Genomic DNA, 22,224 nt, shown 5'->3' with positions numbered 1-22,224 from the left:
GTGTCAGGGGGGTGTGAGTGTGTATTCTGTTTACGGTGGTTATTTATGAGATTGATGCCACCGAAACAAACTGAAATAGGGCCTTAATCCGTGATTCTTGTAAGACGCAACAAAGAGAATTTCTCCTAAGCAAAGAAACACATGCAAGACACTGATCTTTTGAACTTCCAATACTTACTTCTGGTCTATGTTTACCATTTTTATACAGAGAGAACACTATTGCTTAATTATTAGCCATAATGAAAATTAAATCCATTTTCTCCATTGGAAATTATGATACTGAAGCACTGTAATAAGATGACAGACAAGCAACCAACAACATATAATTAGTTGATCTACTACTTCCTCTTGATTGTCAAGGCTTATTATAAATAACACACAGACACTACACCTTCCTGCCCGAGGCTTAAGGCATGCTTCATTTTAATGGTATCTAGACAGCTAAAGAATACAGCTACCATTAAAGGAATCTTCAATGGCACCAGCATACCTCAAGTAATAGAACTAGCTGGTTAATTCTTGCCAGTGCTTATGCCTGCATTTAATTTGTTAGTTACAGTAAAATTAATGAGTTAACAGGTATTAAGAGTGTTTCTAGTATTGGGAACCAACTACTGAGGAGAAACAGAACCTCTTGACCAAATTCCTTTTCCTGTTAGCTTAAATCTGGCCACATCCCAAACTGTTTTGTGAGTTATATAATTTACACTCAGCCACTCAAGATGTTCCTGTACCCTACACACAAACTCTTCCACAAGGGGAATTTACACTACTGTCTCTGACAGCGGCACACATTTTAGAGCGAGCACAACGCAAACCGAAGTCACAACGGAAGGCAATCACACTCATTTACTAATGTAACCAAAAACTCCACACAGTCTTTTCGCTTTTAGGTATAATGAATTGCAAAACTTAAGATTCATATGATTGCTTCACCTCAGTTTAATTACTCGCCTAAGAGAATACCACATGCAGAACCACTGCCAGCTATACTCCCTGATTCACAGTTTAAACACTTCTGAAGATCATCTCTCTGCTTGTGTGAGAGGAGAGGAGAGGAAAGCCCCGCGTTACAGACGGCAAAATTACACGAGGCAGGGAAGGTGACAAATCGAGGTTTACCAACCCTTGAATTACGCTGAGTGGTTTTTAACTTCAACTCCTTTTGGAACTCTGCCAAGGGTAGTATCAAGGGATGCTTTAGAGCAACATATTCTGTGTGCAAAAGTGCCAAGAGAGTATGTTAGAGAAATTAAATCATTCTGTTCCACTCTTCGGCGCTCATGGAAGCCTGAGCTGAGGCTGATAATTAGCTGATTTGCATGGACTCGGTGCAGAACAGGGTTTAAAAGAATTCCAGCAGCATAATCTTTAAGGGGCAAGCCAGCCTGGCCTGACTGGCTACCTTGCATGTCTTGTCATCCCTCTGTCTGAAGCAAGACAAGCCGTTTTTAGCTGCATAAGGATGGGCGGATAGATTTCTGAAAATAGCTGCATCTGCAGTTTTACAGTTAAATATGTAATTTCCTCACAAAGAGTCTCATCACTCTCCCATTTAAATGGGCTGCAAAAGCTGGATCAAGAGAAGCAATGAATCCGACCCTCATTCCAATTTCCCTGTAGGAAAATAGGTCTTCTTCTTGGTTTTATGCAGCAGGGGCAGGTTGGACAGAGCCTTGGGGGACATGGTCTAGTGCGAGGCATCCCTATCTATGGCATGGGGGCTGGAACTAGATGATCTTAAGGTCCTTTCCAACACAAACCCAAACTTTAGGTGCTATGGAGGAGCACAAAGGCTCTATGGAAGCTGTGACAACCCTTGGAAATACCAGAGACTTCTCTATTTAGGAATACTGACCCCAAGCCAAATAATTCAGGGATGATATATTCCAACAGCAAACAGTATCTCCCTCAGGCAGAACTGGAAGCAAGTGCTCACCAGTGTGTATGCAGAGCTGTGCCTGGGGCTCAGCACCTTAGGTCCCAGCTCGCTGTGCTGGCAACCAGGCCTCACACCACTTCATGTCGGGTAAAATGCGTTCCTCACTTCTCCATCACTCCTCAACACAGTGCAGCTCTCCCAGACGGTGTTCTAACTACAATGTCCTGGGCACTGGGGTTTTTTTAGGCACTGTACTGACCCATCTCAGAGCAGATCTGCCCCCAAAAGTTTTGCATTCAAAAGGATTTTAACACTCCTCCTCTCCACACTGCCGCCACCACCGCTTTGCTCCACTCTGCTAACTCAGCCACCAACTGGAAAACAAAGCGACCTTGCAGTCCAAGGGACCTCTTACAGCTTATGTGCTGCTCTGGTATTTTCTTTTAAAAGAAGCGGGAGGTTGAAGAAAAAGCATTTTTTCAGTCCATTTTCTTTGAGAATGAGCATTTCAGAGCCATTTCCTACACACTGGAAATTACTTCTACAAGTTTTCAGATGGTGAAGGTTATTTTGAAACACAGCAATTACTCTTCCTGTATATGGTGGTTTATTTTCTCAAGCTCCAATTCTCACATTTTATGCATCTCCTTCTGAAGTCTGCAATAGTAAAATCATGGTAAGCCAAGTATGAGACTTCAGCTATAACAAACCATTTTCTACATAAAGAAAGGGAACAGTTATAACTGCACATACCTCTATTTTTATACTGTTAATGATCTGCACACAACTCTTGAATCACTGCAGTATATCTGTCTATAAGCTGATCAATTCTGTATATGCAACATGCATTTGAGCAGTAATATTCTTTCTGATGATGCAGCTTCACATCCTGCTTATGAAACAACCAGCCTGAAAGCTGCTGTCAAAGTTACACAAATCTTACATCTAATCTACTACGCAAACATCTATTTTGGAATCTTGACAAGGAACTCATTTTTAATGCTTCCACAACATTTGCAAGATGAAGAAAAAAAAAAGAAAGCAGTTCTGTGTCAACAGGATCCTCCTCTTCATGGAAATTAAATGCCAAAAACAAATATGGAATTCCCTCATGTGGCCCTGCTGGCTTTTTCACTGTTTTCCCAATAGACTTCAGAAGAGAAGTCTATACATGGATTTTAAAGGAACAGAACCCTAACACTGCAGAAGAAAAAAAACAGTGCTATGTATTTCTATCAATTTTTAAAGCTGTAGATCTTCTGCATGAGGTACACTGATAGAGCTAGTCCAGCACCTGGAGTGAGATGAAGTTTACAGATATTACCCAGTAACATTAACTTGAGAATAGATGAAAAGAAAGACAAGCTTTAGACACAGAAGCCATATTTTTAGGACTGAAACAGAAATAGCAAAGTTGAAGCTAAATGCATGTTATACTTGAGCTTTTTTTACACTTGATCTTCTGCTGATCTTTCTGGCAACATTTACAGCCACTGCTCACAGTCCCTAGGATGAAGGTGGCAATTATTTAGAGCAACGATAACAGAGGCAGAGAATGTACTGGCTTAACTGGTTGGACTCTTCTGTGGTAAATCCCAATTCCAACTTGACGGAAATGAATTTGCACTCATTACCATCAAACACCGCTAGGTAAGGCAGCTCTCCTCTCCTGTGTCCACGGTCTTGTAGGTATAAGCCACTGGTGCCCTCTCTGCACCTTCCACACCTCCCACTGCTTCTTCTCTCCTCTGTTCAGACAGCCCCCAGCTCTTCACACATTCCCTGTTCTGCTGAATTGGTGAGTTCCTCTGCTGTTATTCAAGCCACTGACTCCTTTCAAACTCTCATACTCATTTCCTCTCCTCCTTCTCATCATCCTTTCTTCTACGTATGTTTCTCAACATACTTTCCTTTTCGTGCTTTCTTGCCGCCTTTCTCCAAATACAAGTTGTTTATGTCCTTCCAATTCTGACTCCACTATTTATTCCAATTTCTGCACCACCAACCACCTTTATCTTTGACTGTTAATGAGGCATTTAAAACTTATCAGGCGGGGAGGCTCCTCACACAGGCAACCCCTACCAAGACCGAGTCCAAACCCTGGTTCAAGTTCCAATTTGATTGCAGGTCCTGTGCCACCCCAGACTATGCTGCTTATGGTGCATTTCTACATCAGAATAGAGTTAACATTTTCTTACCTTAATATTACCACTATGAGGTAAAAGAAAGAGAGGGAGAGGCTGTAGCCTTAATAATCCTTGGAGAATTCAGGGGTAAAACTCTACAGAGAAAAGGAACAGTCTTTTGAAAGCCCTGTCAAACTTGGATGATTTTCTATGCATAACAGACATCTCTGACTCAATACCACTTTGACCATCTTATTGAGTACAAAATGTCCGAGCCAGAGACCGTAAATTCTGCATACTTTAGAGCACTTCAAGGCTCTTAATACATAACAAATTACAAAATGTAATTTATTTGTTTTTTTGCTAACTTCAGGACTGAGGATTTTCCCCCATGCAGCAGCAAAATACTCGTTTTTATAAACTGAACAATATGCAGATGCTACTACATCTAAACAGAAAGCAATCAATACTTAATATAGATGCTTCTTTCCTAAGAGTGTATAAAAAAAACTGTAACTTTGGAGCTTTTGGCACTCTTTGTGATGGAGGCAATATGAAAACTCTGGATTAAGTGAATGACTTGATCCTAAAAGTGGAAACTCCTACAGCAAAAAAACAGCATTACGGTGGCATAGCAAAGTTGATTAAAAACCCCCTCAGATCTCAATTGACAGGGCCTTGTTCTAAAATCATGGGATGGCTTGAAGAGCGTGGGAAAAATGTTTGTGTGTTGGCTGCACCTGCAAAGCTCTGCATGCAGACATTCATGCTGAGGGTAAACAAGGAGTCAGCCATGCAGCTATTTGCAACGCGTGCACTTACAAACAGCCACTTCCATGTATAGATGCTGGACTTGAAAGGCACAACATTCCTGCCTCTCAAGTGAAAAACTGAGATTATGAGCCCCATGCTGTGAGACGTCCAACACTGGAAGTCCTCGCTCTGAGTCCTATACAATTAGAGTCCCTCCTCATTCCTGCTAACCAAGGTCTGACACGTTTAAAGCAGATGGTCTGATGTTTCTTTTTAGTTCGTGCTTTATGCCTCTGCCATTCCACTACTTGTTTGTGAGGTTACTGTACAAAACGTTCTTGTTTCTTGGAGAAAAAGGGAAATCAACCTTGAAAAAACAACAAACACTGAAGGATTTGCTGAATGTGGCCCAGGCAGAGGGTTCTTCCTCTTCTTTTTCTGTCCAAAATCAGTTGTTCCCAGCAGGTTTGGTGCCTCTCACTAGTGAACAGTCTACCAGCAGAGTGTAGAGGTCAGTACCTACAAAAGGCTCTGTCATTGCTGGCATGATGGGCAAAGAGAAAAGGTAACAGGTAGGAGAAGATAAGGAGGTGGAAAGAGACATCTAACTGTTCTTTTCTACAGGAAAATACATTCAAAAAAACCCACCAATATTAAAATATATTATCCTCTGCTGCAAGCTCAGTGATTCCTGTCTCTGGTTTTATCAGGCCATTATTTCATATTTGGTTAAGTGAATTTTGTATTTGGTAAGTACACTCAGCATACCAAAACACTGCCAAATGTGGTACGCTAGTAACAGAGCAGAGTCAAAAAGCACTGTTTGAAGGGAGAAATTCAGATGGATGGGAGGATACCTGCATATAAAATGTCAATCAATTATGCAATCATCTGCATGACTCAGTAGCCTTGAAAAATTAACTCTCCTGAAGGAATGTGCTTAAGAACATACAGACTAATATTCTTTCCTCTACTCTGCACTTCCTCTCTCCATTTAACAAACACAAAGGTGCTTCAACACTGTTATGGATTACAGAACATTTCATTAAACCTTAATCTCTCACAGGAAATAACAAGACTGCAGCCTGTAGCTGTTGCACCCAGGTTCACTTTCCACACTGAGATAACTCCTGCTATCCTAGTATGAAGCTCACTAAGCCCAGACCTGCAAAAGGACTGCATGACTTCACAGGACATAATCCTCTAACAGATTTTCCTTTTTTTAAAGTGAAGTAATAGACAAAAGTTTCAGCCCTTCAGGTACCAGTCAGACACTTATAACTGCCTTACAGTAAAACAGTCACAGCCTACATCTGTATTAAAATACACAATCATAGAATGGATTGGGTTGGAAAGGACCTTAAGATCATCCAGTTCCTACCCCCTGCCATGGGTAGGGACACCTCACACGAGACCACGTCGCTCAATGCTCTGTCCAACCTGCCCTTGAACACTGCCAGGGATGGAGCATTTACCACTTCCTTGGGAAGCCTGTTGCAGTGCCTCACAACCCTCAAAGTCAAGAACTTCTTCCTATACGTATGGGGCCAGATTTTCAGAATGGTTCAATATTTAAGGCTTCAAAAGAATTTCACTCCTTTTTAGACTCAGGAGTGAAGTGCGTGTATTTTCAAGTGCTCAGCACCCCACGAGAACAAACAGTCCTGTTCGTACCACTTGTATAGCAGTTGGCCATTTCTCAGAGGACATTATCAAAAGCTGTTCCAGCTTTGTTCTTTTCAACAGCATTGCTGCCTAATGGCACCAAACATTTCCTGCAAAATAAAGATAGGCTTACTTAGCTTTTCAAAATAATCAATTTGAAAAACTGGGGCAGGGAACATGTGGAATGTATTAACTTGCCCTGGTTTTCAGGAGGAACTGTCAGTTGGTTTGTACATGAGTAGGCCATTCTCTCGCTGGGTAAGCTTTGCATTTCAGGAATTCAGAAAGTGGCCTGAGGGCAAGAATAATTCCTTTTCTGCTGAACTGGGAGATAAAAGGATGTGAGCTCAGAGGTGCTTTGCCATTTTGCTCTCTAAAAACTTAACTCCTTGAAATATGAGGACATTTTGATAATTTGAGCAAGTCACAGAAGCAAGTTTACATAGTCTGCTGCTTCCCTCTATGCAAAAGATACCTCTGTTACAATTAGACTTAAGAAACCAGAGCAAATTATGGTGACTGAAGCACAATAAATGCGCCAAAAAAGATTGTTCTCTGCTTAATAATCTTCTGAGACAAAATAACAAAGTAGAGACTTGCCATCATTTACCATCGTTACTGTTACTGACTGTTCTTCAGTATGTGTGCATGTAAGCGTGAGCATCTTTCTACAGGCAATGTTACAGAAGCATTGACTGGCTTACCAATAAAACTGAATTCAATTTAAGCATAAAGTCTTAAGACTTTCCCCCTCCATTTTTCTGATTTTGAAGAAGCTGGGTTTTGGGTGATTTTTTTTCTGCTCAAACCTGAAAAATTGCCCAAATTTAAATACTACAACTTAACTTTGTAGGATTCCCTCAAACAACGCACAGCAAAACCACAGTTGTGGGATGCTAAAAACAAACCCAGGTAATAAAAGAGATTCAGTACTGCTTGCAAGCCTGCTTTCCCATCCAGGAATCGCTAAAAAGCTACATACTTTCAGTGGGATTGAGGCACCTTCAGATCTCCTAATCCCTTCCCTTTGCAAAAAAAACCTATGCAAAAATGCTACGCCTTCACTACTGATTCCAACAGATTCAGTTCCTTGGTTGGTAACTATACACAGCGGAGTAGTATTTTAATCTTTATAAAACTACAAGTAAGGGTAACAGTTTTCAAAGTCTTAAGGGTCAAATGTTAGCTTTAAATTATGCCTCAGTTAAACAGTTGTGTTTTCTCGCTTTGCCACTTCTCCCCTCTCTCACACCTACTATATCCTTCATGGCAGCTCCTAAGTTTCGGAAATCTCAGCAGAGCTGTAACTTACTCTAACTGTGATGCTCATGCATTGCAAATATAGCCCTAGGAAACCTGGGCACCACGCTGAAGACAAGGCAATTCAGTACAGACAGAAAGTGCCAGAGTTTAATAAGGTAGCATGAGAATGCATAAAATACGCAAGTAAAGAGAGAAGCAATCAAAGCTAAAGCAGAAGTTATATGAGATGGTACTGAAATCACCACTTACAGCACTGAGGTAAACTGCAGGAGAATCACCACACAGCAAAAGCATTACTTCAGCTCATGTTCAGCACAAATCAAAAGCAAATTGCAATCCACTGAGAAAATGTGTTTCACTATTCCACGAGTTGACAAAAATGCAAAGACTTCACTTTGCCACTATAACATTACAGCCTTGTTTTCTAGCAAACTGCACTCAGATGTTGCTCTTCTGACATCATTAATCTCCATGGAAACCTTACAATAACTGTTGGCCTGAAATAGGTTCTGTCATCCCAGATCGACTCAAAAGTAGTCCAGCAAAAGATCTTATAACTCCTATTTTTTGACTGTACATTTTTACCCATGAGCACAGCTGAAGAGTTACAATCCCTGCGGTCGCTATGAAATAGAGCTTTCATATCTAACAATCAGAACTTACAAGAAGGTGAACTACTTTTCCAGTTGAGGCTAAGACAGAGATTCAAAGACTACCTACTTCTGGAGTAAGATGTAGAGCTGGAGAAAAAAAAACCCACCCCAAAAGATGTGTCTCTATATTGAATGTCAGAAGATGATTAAAGCAGGAGACCAGGCTCCTAAAATCTGCTCTATCTCTGCGCAGCATTATCGCCTTATAGGAAGGGAACAGGGCAAAGCAAGAGACCTTTCTAGAGGTATCTATTAACATTTACTTTTGGGGGTCACCAGGGAAATACCCACTTTAAGTGGAATGTAACCATATGGGTTGGGTTTTTTCTTATCCTTCTCCATATCAACACAGACACCCCCCATGACTGCTGTCCCCAGCACAGGGTCAAGGCAGTAACTCGGGGATGTTCCACCCAGCAAACAGGTCCTCTGCAAATGAGTTTAGTGCTGAGTTAAACTGACAGAGACATACAGACATACTAAACGTCAGGAAAGCTGTTTTCTTGGCAAGAAGCCATGTATACAGATTGTTCCTACAAGGAAAATACACTGACTGCATGTATACAAATGCATGTTATACATATATTTATATAAGAATTAGACTTCTTACAGACAGCAACTGAGGGAGTAATGTGTAAAAGGAAATGTGAGACTTGCATAGTTCCAAGTGTCATGCTGCACTAAAACTTGCTTTCTTGAATGTAATTCAGTCATTGTTATGCATTTCCAGAGATAATTACCATAAATTGCCATACAAATTTTAGACATGCAAGGTAAAAAGCAAAGACAGGGAAAGGAAAACAAGGGGGGTAAATTATAATAGTATATAGGCAATTGGTTTCATTTTGTTCATTTTCAGCAGTCCCAAAGGGAGTTACCTTAAGCTGCAAATACTTGGACATTGCCAGAAAAACACCCCAAACCAATGTTACTTCCTTAAGTCTGACCTTCCCAGCTTTAACTCTTACAAGTCATTCCTTGATCAGAGTTTCTTTGCTCTGGGCAGAAACCTTTTTGCAGTGTGTTCGTACACTTTCAAACCCAATTAAGTCCTGGGGCTCCCTGTATGACTGGGTTTTTTCAGATACTATCGTTAGCCAGCTCATTAACTTGAGTAACACTGCTCATTGCCAATAACAACATCCAAGGTACACTGTCAGGTCTGGAGTTTTTTGTTTGATGGCTTGTTTTACCTCAGCAGCATGTAGACATGCACTATGCAGAACTGGCTGACCAACACCTACAAACAAGATGACTTGCTGAGACCTTTAACGTCTATGTTGAATTTACAGGTTCATTTATTAATGAGTAAGCTATTAAGTGAAGCACTAGAGACTCACAGTGCCTGCATGGAGAAGTCCACATCAATTCAGAAGGTGGTGGAAACATGCCCCTGATTTGGAGCTTTGCATATTTTATAGGAAACCAATCCTGGAGACCACAGGCTTTTACTCCATCTATATCTTTGCACGGCAGGATATAGCCTTTGCTAGCACTAGCCTCCAGAGAAGCCTCAGTTTATCATCAACAAGCCCTCTGCATGCTTTGTGACAGGTACTTTGCATTAACTACTCTTCTATGGGGGAAAGGGAAAAGAGGACAGAATGTATACATCTGATGAGTGAGATGCTGGACTGGGATGTCCAGCCAGTAACTGAAGTGTTCAGAACCACACACAGCAATTTTGTGCCTTCTCCAACTGACAAGCAGAAATAACCAGGCAGCTACATGGTGGCATCCTTCTCACTGAAGTGCTGAAGAAAGAGGAGTAAATTCATCAAAAGCTAAAGACTGAACAATGTCAGTTTTACAAGTATGCATCTTTAGTGGGCACAGCAAGCTCTCACCTCTATCTCACGGTGGCGGAAGCAAATACTCTCCCCTGTCTTTGTGCTCAGTCCTGATTACAGAGATAGAGTCAAGGGGATGGCAACAAACAGAGCTTGTCTAATATGAGAAGAGAGTAAAGTGAATACTAGACAGCAGTGTCTTGTGCTCCCTCTGGGAGTTCCTTATAGTGTGGTGTATGCTACGCCTTACACTTGCTAACTGTATAATGTCACCTGTGCAGTTTTGATCTTTTCCTGGAAAAGAAGCAACACCACACTGAATTTTAACTCTTAAAGAAGTATTTATTTAATAACACAATGATCATACAAGGCCTGATCAAAGATGCTCCCATGGCGGCCATGAGGTGATGTTTAGGGGAGCCTACTTCATCAGACCAAGCACATAACTACACTTCTCAGCATATTCTTCTGCAGTTTGGTGCTCAGAAACTTTGAGCCACAAGCAGTATTTTTGTGGTAAATGGTTTTCTTGATGAGTTTTCCTTTCATGATTTGTATAATCAAGTTATTACATTCGTAAGAACAAGCTCTAAACAACATGAAACGAAGCTAGCAGATATCTGCTAGCTCTGACTAAAATTCCTCCCTGGGAACCCAGGTTTAGACATCCAAGGAGAGACAGCAGTGGGACTGCTGTCCACGCCTATCTCTGTACCTTTTCCTCCTTCATTCTTATGATGGCCTAAATCTATGGCACCACAGAGCAACATGAGAATACAAAACCTTTCAAGCAGAAGAATGACTCAGTAAATTAGATTAGAACTAGAGCAATAAATTGCTGCTTGTGGTTTCCCCCCCTCTAATCCTGCAAGTCTGGCCCATCTTCCTTTTCTCTGACTCCTACCTCAGAAGTTACGAAGCCTTAATAACCCTGCTGCTAGCATTAGGGAGAAATTGCTTGATTCTTTCTCCCAAAGAGGCTTTTATGAAGCATTCAGACTTCACCAGCTCAGCAAACAGAACGCAAAACACTGCCTGTAGCAGAGAACATCAAGGTATGAAATACTTGAAAAACAGAAAGAAAGGGCAAGTAATTTTTTTTGTAACAACTGATGTTAAGTTTCACAAAGCGGGTACTCAAGATTTGTAACAGAAGTGTCCTGGTTGCTTCTGTAACTCATCCTGACCACAATAAAATGTCTCATTCTGGACTTATAACCATTAACTGGAACAAACAGAAGCAGCGGGGAGAAAAAGAGAAGGAAAAAGTCCACAGAAGACACTTGAACTTCCAAGGATTTATGAAGGAGATTGTGGACCAGAAGAGGTAACATCTGACAGAAAGGTGACATACGTATCCTTGTGAGACAAGAACTCTCAGCAGCCTGACACTGCTCAGCAACTCACACTGATGAACACAGATGCTGTAAAATCACTGTGCCACTTTGCTATACAAGAAGCAACAACCCAGCATCAGCTGAAATGTTTTAAACTCTATCTTAAGAAATGGCTTACTGAATATAAACTCTCTTTCCCAGTATTTCCAGCAAGCTGCTGTGCTAAAGAGCTCTCATTCACTCCTCAACCTTGTGTAGTCACCTAAAACACACGAAATTTCTCTAATATCCATTATTTCAAGGACTTCGTGCAGGTTTTTACTTCCAGGATTGCCGTGAAAAACCTTTTTGACTCTAAGAAAGGTACAGACAGGCTTCCAAGCTACACATCGCATATTCAAAGACATCAAGGCCACCATAAGGCTTAATTACAGAATGCAAATGCAGTTGATTAAGACGAGCTTTCCTGAGTCACAGAATCTTGTCAGAGGTTTAGCACTGGACTCTGATGCAGGAGTTTGTCTTGATTTCAAATAAATACTCACTTGTACTTCTTAAAAAGCACTTTAATTTTAAACTAAGCCCAAATGTAAGCACATCACTTCGGGCATTCTGAAGCTTCAGTAACTGCAGGCACATTTTCACTTCGGATACACACACACACAGATATACATCCATATGCACCAACCAACCACTGCAGTGCAGTAACAAATACCGAGCTTTCTGAACTCCAGGCCAGCCTCGATTGTGTTCTACCACAGCCAAATACTTTGTTATCCACTTCATTTCTGAACAGCATGTATTCTCTTGGCCCCATATGAATGCCAAAAAAGCCTTGTGTTGCTGTTTGTCAGTTGCCATGCTATTGTCAACTATTTCACCCCTCGGGAATACAACATCCACCCACAATTTCTCCAGTTTGTATTAGTAAGCTCTGCCTGACCTTAGCTGCATTTCCAGGAATATGTTAACATTTTTCAACTGTTCTAGTCACTGTTTGTTACTATTAAAGCTTAAGTCAGATTCAGTCTAGGCATTAGCAGTGACACTTGAATCACATGCAATGGCAAAGCGGAAATCCAAAATAGAACACCACCCTGGTATATCCATGGAGAATACAGAGCTGGGAATATGAGATGGAAATGGCCTGGAGCTGAACCTATTTAATGGGTGAAAAAGGTAACTCCAGGTAATGCCTGTACCCTCTTCCCTCACTGCTGGGCATGTGCAGACTTTCCTGCACAGTACTGATGGCAGAGAAAGAGCTGGAAGCATTCTCCGCTGCCCATTATGAGATTCATATGGGTGATGCAGAGCCCTTGGTGACACTGCTTCAGCAAATGAGAGCATTTAGGCAGACTGGCTACTCTATGGTGACTTTTATGCAGTTTATTACTGAACCTCATCCTGATTTCTTCACAATTTAACAATTAAACAGACTTAATAAATCAACAGATATGCCTAAAGGAGCAAGACATTCAGGTGCACTACAAGGAATTTTCTGGAAAGATAGTTTGTTTCCTTTAGGCTCGCAATCTTGGATTTACTGGATGAAAAAAAACAACTTCTAAATGTAAGCCACTGATCCAATATTTCTTATTAGTCTGCAGGCTTTACACCTCAGCAGTTTCATCTGTAGCCAGTGTTGCATGACACTCATCCATGGCAACAGAGTTCAACAGTCAATCATGAAGATGTCTCCCATTTAGCAAAAACTAGATGGAACATTTGGCTGATCTGTCTGTTGGCTTGGATTTGTCTTGATGATTACTGAGGTTAGTATGTACCAAACGACAACTAGGCAACTGCAAAAGCTATGTTAGTTTTGTTAAGCTGTAATTTGGGAGTGCTTCTGGAATCCTAATAGCTGCCCAGGCACCCCTGCTGTACAGGAGCGTGTTTCTACCTGCTACGTCATGAAGTTCCTCTTCACAAGCTGGTTATCTACATGTCAAGACCCCTGACTACTCCCTCTTGAACTGAGCAGGCTCTCATTATGGATATAATGCTACTAATGGCGGTATCAGAATTTACCAGTCACCGGTTTTCCAGTGGCAACAACCCATTCCCCACGTGCCACAATCGTCCAACAAGCTGCCTCCTCAATTAATAAAGCTGTGTTCTTTGGGTCTTGGTTATCTTAAGCTATTGGATAAGGTTATAAAGACTTCAGTGACACCACAACACTCCCCGACATTCCATCCAACATCAGCAAGTTGTTCTTATCTCTTTAATACAACTGCTCTGTGATATTACTACTGTAATACATGCTACTCCAGCAGTGATTATACCACAATACAAAAAGCGTGTGTCTTCCTTTGTTCTTCAAGGACAAAACTGGCTCCTGATGAGGTTCACAGTCTGATATCTCCACAGAAGCCAACAAAAGACGATGGCAGGCTGAGACTTGAAAATATTATAAGCCAATACTGCTGTGAAACAAATAAGATCCAGAAATTACGTGCTAAAGTAACAGCCTCTTTGGTCTCTGATACTCTTAACCACCTTCATTTTACTAATCACAGGATAATATATATGAAGCCAAGTCACATACCAATATATTACACACACACACTTCATTCAGAGTCTTATAATAGTGGACTAAAAGTTTAAAATGATATATTGAGGTAAGAAGAGTATTAGTAAGCACCACATCTGCAAAGTCTACTCAACTGATTTCTAGATTACGAGCAAGTAACTTACAAAGCAGTTCTGGACTGGATGGATAAACAGTGGTCTAATTAGACTGATGTGCTGGGAAACTCTTCCTTCTGTGAAGCAATAAAACAAGATGATCAGTATAAAACCTGGTGTTCTTTGCTAGATCTCACTACTGGCAAAATCACCCCTCCCATAATCCACAAAAGTACAATATCAAGACAAACACTTCACAGAATCACAGGATCATTAGGGTTGGAAGGGACCTCTGGAGATCATCCAGTCCAAACCCCCTGCCAAGGCAGGGCCACTTGGAGCAGGTTACACAGGAACACGTTCAGAATAGGATTTGGTCACGTCACTCTTAAATCTTTCATGGGAAAGTGTTTTGCTGTATAACCTTGCATATAAAAGAGATAAGCCATGGCTGGTAGCGTTGGAAGCTCTGGATGAAGCATGCCATTTCCCACTGCACTGTGCCAGGACAGATTTTAACATTCAAAGCATTCTGAATGATTAATAATCATCACAAAGGAGCAGCTGAACAGTGCTGCCACATTTATATCTTCCCAAAATAAACGCTAGCTGATTTTAATTGTTTGTGTTTCATGTCTTCTTTAGATGAGCAACATGAAGCGTGGAAGATTTCAGAATGAGCGATAGACAAGCTCCAGTAACACAGGAGCGGAACACAAGCATTACGAAGTATGACAATGATCCTCCTGCACAGCCATTCCTAAGGTTTCTAAGCACCCTGCCTGCCACATGGCCAGGTTTCACCCACAAGTTATTGCAACTAAAATCTTTAGCAAAGACATTGGCATCATCTGTATTTCCACACCACCTCAGAGTTGTAGTCATAAGCCACATGCTGTTTGGTCTGGCATGGTACCAAAAGAGAACCAAAGCTCTTCTGTGTCCCAAACAGCTCACAGAAGTTACCAGAGATACACACAGCTAAACTGGAGGAGCAGGAGAGGCCTTGGAAATAACAGTCTAATACTTGCTACACAACAGTCTCAAAACAGTGATTTGTGTACAGAAACGAGACTTTATATGAGGAAGTGAAGGAGGATAATGAGGCAGCTTGTCAGCAGATGTTATGGTGGCATTTTCTGTTGCAAAAGGCCACGCAAACTAGTACACAAAGGTCTTGAGAATGGAAAAAACAAACAACAAAGGCCTGGGGCTTGGACTGATGGGGGTGAGAGTACGTTTCTTATTACTGACAGAAACAGAGCAGAGGTGACAGCCATTGGAACCATGGTGAAGGGCACTTCAAGTACAAAAGGGCAGTTGATGTTTGGTGTACCAGAAGCCAGGAGAGGGAAAAGGAAACAGGCAATGACACCATCAAAAGAGCAGGCTAAGAACTGTGCAATCATTTCAAATTGGTGAAGGAAGACTGCACTTACCAAGGCAAGTTTGGTACAGCAACAGAAATGTGAAAAGTAAGGATTTGGAGAAACAATTACATGTGTGCACAGATAAGCAGCTTTTTCCAACAGATGTTAAGCATCTGACATGCAATCTCCTCATGCCACAGCCTTCAGTATGACCCAAAGAGACCTGAGTAACAGCTAACACTGTCAGTCACAGAAGTGACTTAAAGTAAATTGGGGCAAGAGAGAAGTAGCAGAGGAATTTGGGGGAGACCAAGGAGGAACCAAACAGCAAGAGCGCACAAAAGGTAAAAACAGCTTCCAGCTTTGTGTGAGAGTATAAGAGATAGAGGAGGGAGACTGAATATAACCAAATGCTCCATCCCTGGCAGTGTTCAAGGCCAGGTTGGACTAAGCGTTGGGTGAGATGGTTTAATGTGAGGTGTCCTGCCCATGGCAGGGGGGTTGGAACTGGATGATCTTAAGGTCCTTTCCAACCCTAACAATTCTATGATTCTAAGTACACCAACAGTATATGGAGCTGCGAGGCAAACCTTTAAGGTTTAAAACAACAATTCTGAAAGGGAAGGCATAAAACCCTACCTTCAAGTTAAGTCATGTTAAGTCACAATCCACAAGAGCTGAGTTTGATATGAGTGTGACAGCCACACTATGTTAGCAGAAGCTGAAATGACCTGTCACTTCTTTTTCCTGCCCTTAGATAAGCAAACATTGCTTGTGCCTAATGCAGGTTAAATCCCAGCCAGCTGGCTGTCAAACAAGTGCCAAACTCAGCCAAGCAGTAGGCAAACACATACTCGACCTGATTTAACAACCACACTGAGGGGCTGTTCACATTCTTCATGCTCTGCAGTCTACATTACAGGCTAATACCATTTGAAATTCCTCACGGAAGAGAATTTTGTGCTATTTTCTGAGTTCTCTTGGAAATAAAGGAATTATTGATGAGAAGTCTGTTCATCTCTGGAAAGGAATAAGTAATATTTTGAGGTAAGGGCTAATGAACACTAATGGTATATAAAAAGATCTGCAGAGACAACTGCTATCATTCTATCACCACAAGAAAACCTATAAATGAACTTCAATGCAGGCTCTACTTCGTATCTAAATTCAAAACAAAGCTGGACAACTCTAAACTCCAGGTGGAACTATACTTTTACTTGAAACTTTCCTGGAAACAGGAAAAAAATCCCCAAACCCTGGTCCTGCATAATACAGATTCCTGTATGAAGCATCATACAGTGAGCCTGTCATGGGTAAGAACAGCTTTATTTGTCAGGGATCTAATAACCGTTCCTAGGATGGACTTTCACATCTGGTTCTCCTTTGAACATTCTCCAATAGAAGCAAGTTCAAGGTTATATGAAAGTAGGCACAGAAATGGAATTGCTTCTGGCCTTGTTCACTGAAGAAAGATCGCAGCAATGCTCCTGTGAGAAGCAGCAACAAAGAGAATTCTGTATAATCTTTAATCCCTATTTCCATGAGGAAAACCCATCCTTCTCTCAACTTTCCTTGAAAAAGGCTACTGGCAAAACTACTTGTACAGACCAACTGCAACCATCATTGCCACAGATCTTTTTGGAGGACAGAACACACAAATGATCCATCAGTATTATCAGAGCTATTTCTCAGAGACCTGAAGAAGAGCCTGTGTCCAACAGCTTTTTTCCTGGTCTCCTCGGCCAGCCTGATAAAAGACATCATCTGCTCCTGCGAGTCTTGCTTCTCTCAAGGTAAAAAAGAAAGGAATATTCTATATATAAGCATCTGATTGGCATTATTTACTAACAATTCACAAGAGGTGGCACTGGGGCCTAACTGTTATCACATGGTGTTAATTGCAGTCTGGGGCCTACTTAAACTAGCTATCAAATCAACTGTCAAATAGGACTTATGTGCAGAGCTACAACACAAATTCAGGTATATGATTAATCTTATTAACAAGAAGAGACTTGAAGTACATGGCAAGTTCCAGTTTGTAATTACATAAATGTGCCCGCAATCAGACTGCTGGCCTGCTGTCCATCAAGTAATCCACTTCTCTTGTGTGAAGCTGAGCTTTAAATTATGTTGTGTAATTTATAAAACACCATACTGAAACCTGTTGATTATATGATGCATGACAGTCCTCAACTAAGTAATTTCCAGACCCAGTGGGAACCATAGAAATGTTCCTGGGCCTTTCAAACTACTGATGTACATGCTAATTACTTGCTACTTAATAGTAAGGTTTAGCTAGATGTAAATTACAACATGGTAGGGTTGGTTAAGCCCTTTGTTATTTAAAACACTTTTACACATTATCTTCTTTCAAACTAGCACCATAGCACAGGCATGAATGGCACTAACAATCTGCCTCTACACATGGAACTACCACTGTCTGATGCTGTTCCTTGCGGCTACCAGAGTAGTGGCTAAATAACAGAGGGACTCGAACAGGGCAGAATGACAGAATCACAGAATTATAGAATGGTTAGGGTTGGAAAGGACCTTAAGATCATCCAGTTCCAAACCCCCTTCCATGGGCAGGGACACCTCACACTAAACCATGTCACCCAAGGCCTCGTCCAACCTGGCCTTGAACACAGCCAGGGACGGAACATTCACAACCTCCCTGGGCAACCCATTCCAGTGCCTCACCACCCTCACAGGAAAGAACTTCCTCCTTATAGCCAATCCAAACTTCCCCTGTTTAAGTTTTAACCCATCACCCCTTGTCCTGTCACTACAGTCCCTAAGGAAGAGTCCCTCCCCAGCATCCCTATAGGCCCCCTTCAGATACTGGAAGGCTGCTATGAGGTCTCCACGCAGCCTTCTCTTCTCCAGGCTGAACAGCCCCAACTTTCTCAGCCTATCTTCATATGGGAGGTGCTCCAGTCCCCTGATCATCCTCGTGGCCTCCTCTGGACTTGTTCCAACAGTTCCATGTCCTTTTTATGTTGAGGACACCAGAACTGCACGCAATATTCCAGGTGAGGGAATCCTTCCTCACTTCAACCTGAGCCCCAGCTACCAACCACACTGACAAGCAGTAAATAAATCCCTTATCACCACTGCCATAACAGGGACAACAGACATACACAGACCCTTGTTTCACTTCTACTTGTACGTTTCTAACCTAAAGCTAAAGCCGCAACAAAAATCCATCGTAAGCAAATGCACAGCTGCTGTTGAGACGTTCTGCTTCCCACTGCAGGGCCTCTGCACCCCTCGCTGTACTCAGTGAACCTTGATTTGAAGACCTGACTGATAAAGAGACAACAGCAGAGGGGTTAGACACACAGCGAACAACCTATTCAAATGCAACTGGCGCTGACAGTATGAGACCAGGAAAAGTAACCCAAAAGGGAGGGCCTAGCAAACATTTTCTATTTGTTTCTAGAAACTCAAACATTCAGTTGCTATAAGAGAACACAATAAAAAATAATGGAGCCGTGTTTAGATCTAACAACTGCCAAAGCCAACAATACAAAAATCTCTCTGGTCCCCAGTGTAACTAGTCAGATGGACGGTATGCTAAAAGCTCAACTCTTTTATTGTTGCTGAAGGAAAAAATTGTGACTGGAAGCACTGCAGTAGAATTCCAGGCAGAGCAGTAATTTCTGCCATAACACAAGGACTGCTAGACCATTTGGGAGATTAATAAGAGGACCAAGCATTCACAACAACATTGCTGGATGGGGATGCAGGAAGGAGGAGAGGGAGCACCAGTACCGTTTTCTTCAAGAGTGGTCACCCTGTAGCAAACAGCTACGGAGAGCAGGGGGTTGTCCATACACATTTAAACACCTGCATTAGGCAGATGTGAGCTGCCTGGGAGGGCCCTCCAAACCATACACAGGAATTACACGAGGAACACAGACACTACACAAGAAACACTGGTACTTGGGGCAGACTGCTTCACTAGGTGCAGTCTTAAGCTGACCACTACAGTTTCTTAGTGGCAAAGACATTTTCCAAGGTTCCACCACCTTTTGTGTGTAACTAAGTGGATTGACAGTTTGCTGCTATTCCACTGACATGGCTGCATCTGTGCAGCTGGTTGTGAGACTGTAAAATAGCTTTAGAAGAAAAAAAAAAACAACACCACAACCAAACCCTAACTCTTTTCTTCTTTATTTGTTCTTATTTTCTTATTCTGAGTTCACTGATGAGGGCTAAAGTTTGGATTAACAAATTCATAAGCACACCGGAGGGAGCAGTAAATTTCAGTTGACTAAGGAGAAAAAGCAAATTGAGCTGGGACAGGGAACTGCTAAAGAAGCTGTATGTGCAGGGCAGTACAACATGGACCTGCATCCTCACATTTCTATTTCATGCAGCCCAGACACATTCAACTGTTTCTTCAGCAGTGCTTTATGTGTGCTTTAATTGCAGTGTGCTAACAGCAGTTGGCATTTTACAAAATGCTGGCTCTAGGGATTAATGTTATAAAGGATTCCAAAGCTGCGATTTCAAGCTGCTTTACAATTGTAAGGAATGTTGGCTTCTACAGAGGGTTGTAGCACGAGCAGCAAAAGTCACATCCAAATTGTTGTGGGGAAGAGAGTATTCAAAATGATGAGATCTCAAGCATCAGCACACAGCAAAGTGCCATATCTAGAGTAATACATGGAAAACGGAGAACTAAAAGCCCTTAACTATTTGCTGAACTATGCACTTGCTGCTTCTTTTCTGACTCAGGCATCTTTGCCAGTTTTGGTGTACATGCGTATTGCAACCCATGACCTGCACTGATGCCAATAAATTTATGGCAGTGATTCAACAACTGGGCTAAAGGAAATTAAAGGGTACAGAGATGGCTCTTTCTGAATAAAGGAAGAGCTCTGCTTTTAGCTTGGTCTCCTATCACACTGGTTTTAGTGGTATCCTTTGGGTATCTCCCTGTATGTCAAGGAACATCCTTCCCAGAGCACCAGGCAAAGAGAAGCAGTGAAGCTGCAAAATAGGTTGGGATTTCTACCAATGGACCCAAATTTGGTACGCAAAGGTACAATATATACACATGGAATAGAAATTGAGTGCTAATCCCTAGCTAGTCTGCAACCAACGGAAGGAAAACAAACCTACAAATGGCTTGCTAATAATCTGGGTGTAGAGTTCTGTGAACGATTGCAAAGAAAAAGAATTACACAGAAATACCAAGTGATGATTCCCACAACTTTCATTTTGTGTTCTCAAGGACTGAAACCTGAAAACAGAACAAGTGGCCCCAGCGTGGCTGCAAAATAACTGAATAAGTCTTTTAGATAGCGGCAGTTGACAGCATAAAAAGGTTGTGACAACATAATAAAGTCACAGCAAAATCCTATCATCCCAATAGAATAAGCAGCAAATTTTACATTTAGTATTTCCATCTGGTTTATTTCCATTTTTCTTCATAACTCAGAATAAAACAGGCTTTCTGCTACATATTCTCGTTTCACTGCGAATGAAATAATGCAGTGACTCTCATTATAACTTGCTTGGAGCATAATAAAGTGGTTTGGAGACTTGTAAGTGTCCATTCGCAGTCCATGGTGATGAAAATAGAGAATCTATCATGACTTCTATATACATGCTATTTGGTGTTATTTTGCTAAGGAAATAAAGGAAGACTTTCTTATGGAAGAAACTTCGAAAGAAATGCTATTCCTCATGTGAAAAATAAGGAAGCGACAGAGGAAGTAGTTTTATTTTTGTCCAGTGGGATATTATCTTCAACTTTTCTATTCACTTCTTGCTTTTGGTCTGTCTCCAACTGATTAAGTGAAATCACTCTATTAATTTCCCACATATCATTTACACAGGCCAGATTTGAGTTATTTATGACCAGAAAAATTTCAACAATGGCATTTCTTTAAACCTTCAGTTTTAGGTGCACTTGTACGTCTACATCATAGAATCACAGGCTGGTTTGGGCTGGAAAGGACCTTAAAGCTCACCCAGTTCCAATCATGGGCAGGGACACCTTCCACTAAACCAGGTTGCTCCGAGGCCTGTCCAGCCAGGTCTTGATGATGCTGTTTACTCATTTCTAGGTACTGGCTGTAGATTTCAGTGACAAAACTGATTGAAAATAATAAAAACCAACCAAGCAAACAACAAGCCCCATAAATTAGATTAATATTTATAAGGCCTGGATAGAAACTCTTAGCATAACACTGCCTTTGCTTGTTAGCATATGCACCTTCCACATTATGCACATTTCTTCAGTACAGGGTAGCAACTCTCCAACCACTAGTTCAACAGGGACTTAATCGTTCTGAACTCAAATGATCTGAAACATGAACTAATTGTCAAAGCCTCGCCCCAGTGAGGTCATATCCTGATTTTCATTCCCCAGTAGCACTTAACTGATGTTTCACAGTAAGGCCATATGCTGAATTCCTTGTGGCTCTTGTATGGAGAAGTGAACAAGGTACATCTGTTATTAGTAGTACATATGAGATCTAGTTTCCCAGAGCAAACAACCCGTGTGCCACAATAATGCCATCCATGATCAGCTATCTGCTATATCATGCTGTGGATTTACCTGCAAGTATGTCTCAAGTTATCTAAATTGACTGAGTAAATGCTCATAAACATAGAGAAACATTCTTTAAACCAAGACTTTAAGCTGTCTGATAGATCCTTTAATGCAATTACAGTCTTTTCTAAGTTTTCATTTTACCATCTACTAATGAAGCCTATTGCCACCTTATTTTTTCTA

At 41.4% G+C, this 22,224-nt stretch overlaps 1 protein-coding gene and 1 long non-coding RNA gene across 10 annotated transcripts in view; both read right to left on the bottom strand.

Moving 5' to 3' along the window:
• PLCB4 (phospholipase C beta 4) overlaps positions 1 to 22,224 on the bottom strand; it is a 198,813-nt gene that overhangs the window by 113,284 nt on the left and 63,305 nt on the right. For 2 of the 9 annotated variants that reach the window (XM_062610270.1, XM_062610251.1), the window contains one exon: positions 14,173 to 14,240. The exons of the other annotated variants lie outside the window; for them this stretch is intronic. The gene's annotated coding sequence lies outside the window, so the exon portion shown is untranslated. The remainder of the gene's footprint in view (positions 1 to 14,172; positions 14,241 to 22,224) is intronic. 9 annotated transcript variants of the gene reach the window in all.
• LOC134158186 (uncharacterized) lies at positions 4,758 to 8,747 on the bottom strand. Its single transcript, XR_009962635.1, has 3 exons — positions 7,939 to 8,747; positions 6,436 to 6,745; positions 4,758 to 5,301 (listed from the first exon to the last, which is right to left on the bottom strand). It is a non-coding gene; the product is annotated as an uncharacterized LOC134158186 (long non-coding RNA).

This window comes from Pezoporus occidentalis, unplaced genomic scaffold (assembly GCF_034315485.1).
Source record: "Pezoporus occidentalis ecotype Australia unplaced genomic scaffold, CSIRO_AGI_Poc_V1 ctg10, whole genome shotgun sequence".
Classification (NCBI taxonomy): domain Eukaryota; kingdom Metazoa; phylum Chordata; class Aves; order Psittaciformes; family Psittacidae; genus Pezoporus; species Pezoporus occidentalis.
Note: the sequence above shows the minus strand (reverse complement) of the source record. Positions and strands in the feature narration are given on the sequence as shown.